Source organism: Octodon degus, unplaced genomic scaffold (assembly GCF_000260255.1).
Source record: "Octodon degus isolate 3935 unplaced genomic scaffold, OctDeg1.0 scaffold00247, whole genome shotgun sequence".
NCBI classification, from domain to species: Eukaryota; Metazoa; Chordata; class Mammalia; order Rodentia; family Octodontidae; genus Octodon; species Octodon degus.
Window position 1 is genome coordinate 2,006,424 of NW_004524823.1, and position 3,647 is coordinate 2,010,070.

Here is a 3,647-nt window from a genome sequence, read left to right on the forward strand (position 1 = left end):
CTATAATAATAAGATACTATTTTTGGTCTCTGAGTTGGTTTAATGAATTATTGAACTGAAAGCATAGCAGAAATCTTAGGCTTCTAGGTTTTAAGAAAAGTAAATGGCCTGGATACCAACAAACTTGCAGTGGAAGTGATGACGCTCTTTAGGAGAGCCAGGCCTTAACCTGTGAATTTGTTCCATCTTTAAACAGTGTCAGAACTTCTTGCTAAACATGCTTCAAATTTAACAATATAAATATCATATATTTTTAACTCACCAATATAGATGAACATAATTAAGAATTGCTTACATCTTAAAAAGTTTTTTTTAATTTTTTTATATTTAATAATCAAGTATGTGTCCAGATAGTATATTTTCCTCATGATTTAATAAATAAACTTGTGAGAATAAACAAGCTTTTTCAACAGATTAAAGCATGTATAACTAAAATATGAGCAATAGAATAGAAAGGCAGATTGAGGAGGAAACCACATCAGACACTGTTTTTGAAGGATTGGAATAGCAAATGTAATTAGCTGACTCTTTGGACTATAAACTAGATCAGTGATTAGAGCCTCTCCTCTATATGTCTAGCCTATATTACTACATATACATATTTTGGTTTTGTTTTCCTTTTATGGAATATTCAAGGTCAAGTTAAAGTGAGGCCTCTGTTGATCAAAATTTACTTTCTGATATATCAAAGTGAGCTAAGTCTCAGGCATTGATTTTGGTGCCATGGTTAGAGCCTCTTAGCTCATTCTGTTCTTTCACTCTTGGATGTATCATCTTCCAGAATGGAGCCATGATCTATTAAGGAATTTATGGCTTTCTTTGGAATCATGGAAACATCCTGCTCTTTATTTACTCTCTTTCTAGCATGGTGTACATTGGTCAATTCCTGTCCTCTATGGTTCAACTATCTCTTTGCTCAGGAGATGGGATAACTCACCAAGTTTGTAGGATCCTGTAGAAAGATCACCTCATCTTCTGGGTTCTTGTTGACTTGAGAGGGCCAGACTCAAAATATTGGCTGCGCTCTTTCTTAATAGGCAACAAGAGACTCCACTTTCCTTTAACTCCATCTAAGAGATGATTACTTTCCACTTAAGAGATAATCACTTACGTTCACTTAAACTATAGATAAATCCACTCCCTCATCCATTCCTAATAGCTAGCCATAAACCCACGTAGAGAAAAAACAGGATCATAAAATAGGAACATACAATTAGAACAACTTGAGGAATAGGGTACACATTAAGCCACTCTGCCCGATGACAGGCAGATGACCAACAGTGTCTGGAAAAGTTAAACTTTGTGGTAATTTTGTAACATTCTTGTAAAATTCCTGAAAATGGGATAATGTGTTTACTATGGAAACATGAAAATTATATAACCTGGAGGAAAACTTCAAAGGGGACCAACATTTTGGAGGTCCTGACCCAAAGTCAGGGCATCAGTAGGTCACAATCAGAATAAAAGCTTTCTTTTTAATACACACGTGGTCTCTTTTGTGGAGGCTTACCTTTGCTCACTGTTATCTGCTGCTACATTCTTAGCCTAGTTATGTTTTGAGTTTTGCTCTCCCAAACTTCAGTTGTTGAACACTCAGCAAGAGAAGATTGGTTAGACCAGTGATATAGTATTTTCTCACCTAGAAACTGCTGATCTCCAAGTGATCATACACGTATGACCTACTGTAAAATTGCTAGTCTTCTGGGAGGCCCATAATATGATTCTCTCAGATGAAGGCTTCCATCTACTGGGTATCAACCAAATCAGCTCAAAGAAGCCAGATCAGTCATTGTCTATTTCCTAAAAACAATTGGATGGTTTTCTAAGAAGAAAGTCTAGAGACACATAGAACTATAGGTAGGAAAGTGTAGGATTAATATCTCATTAAGCTTACTAAAAATTAACAAAGCAACATTATCCACTCTAGCCAGACTCTAGCATTTAGTAAGGTAAAGGCTAATGAACTGAAGCAATTAGGAAGACAAAGGCAATGGACTCCAAGTCTGGAAAGTACTAGGCAGTGTGATTAATGTAAAAATTGAAACTTGCCTTTTAGTTAATGCTGAAGCCTAAACTACCAGCCCATACACCCTCTCCCAAAGAAAGTTAAGTTGAAAAACAAGCCAGGGAGCCAATCAGATTCTAGGAACCGACATGGGATAATGACCCCAATAAAAGTAAATAAAGACAGGAATTTATGAACAACTTCCTTTTGACTTCTCTCTACTCATGCAGAGCAGCTGTCTGTCATCTCTCTTCCTCCTTCCTCAACTTCAAATAAGTCATCATATTTTATTGTCTTATTTTATTTCATTTTTCTTTTTTTACTGAAGCTGGGTTTAGGATCACCTGGAGCTGCATGTTCTAGCGGAGCAGTGGAGTGATGTGGCAGAGTAATGGCTTGATTTCCACACCTTGACATTCCAGGGTGTCTTCCTGTGCCCAGGTGCACACGCCCCCTCCCCAGATGTTACAATACGAACAGGAGTATCTTATAACCCTAAGAGGAAGCAAAATTGTTATACTAGTAATACAATAGGCATTAAAAAGAAACCGTTTGCATTTTCAAATAGATACTATGGCTTCAAAATGGAAAGTCTGAAGGAAGAAATGCTCGAGACTGACACCCTCATAATAGAGTATGAAGAGCACAAAACAGAGTGGTGAGGTCATTCTTTCATCTCATCAGGACTAGACCAAGGGGAACTATAACCTCTGGGGAGAGCCTGTTTTTCAGTGGGCTTTTCATTTTTCTGCAAAAGTGTGCACTAACTTTCCCCTGGGTTTTGTCTTTCTGGAGCAACCATTTGTGGAAGAGGAAACATTGTCTCTTTGTGAGACAGAGAGTAGCTTTTTTTTTTAATTACCCTGAATTGTAGATTTGGTTTTGCCCAGAAAAAATAAATTTTCTTTTCCCTCTGAAAAAAACATTGTATATTATTTTGGAATTTGAAACTGTTCTTATATTCCTAGTTTCTTGAAAAGGATTGATGGGTTGGTTATTTGTGATTTTTTTCATATAAGCACTGATTTCTATAAACTTCCCTTTTAATTTTGCTTTTGCAATACCATATATTATGATTTTTGTGTGTGTGATTTTTGTTTTGTTTTATTTTGTCTTGTTTTTTTTTTTTTTGCCTGGCTCAGGCTATCTTAAGGGCAGGTCTGGTAAGGCATGTGGAGCTGGGGATAGAACCACAGTCCCCTGTGCCTGACTGGGTTTGCCCAAGCAGGTGCTTAAACTACCATGTTAACCCATAAGCCCCTTTAATTTTTGAAATATTATGTCTCTATTTTCATTTATTTCAAGACATTTTAAAATTTCCTTCTGGATTTCTTCTTTGACCTATTGGACAAAACATATTCTTTTAACTTTAAATTTCTGTATAGTTTCCAGAGTGTTTCTTTTTAAAAAAAAATAATTTTATTGAGAAATAAATAGAATTAAGACAATTTCAAAGCCGATTATTATTTCTTAATATTTATATCTAGTTTTATCGTATCGTAGTAAGAAAAGCTACTCACTTTTTAAAAATTTGTTATGGGGTTGGGGAGATGGCTCAGTGGAATAAAAGCATCCCTGGCAAGCACAGGGGCCTGAGTTCAATCCCTGGTTCTGAAAAAAAAAATTGTTATGGCTTATTTCA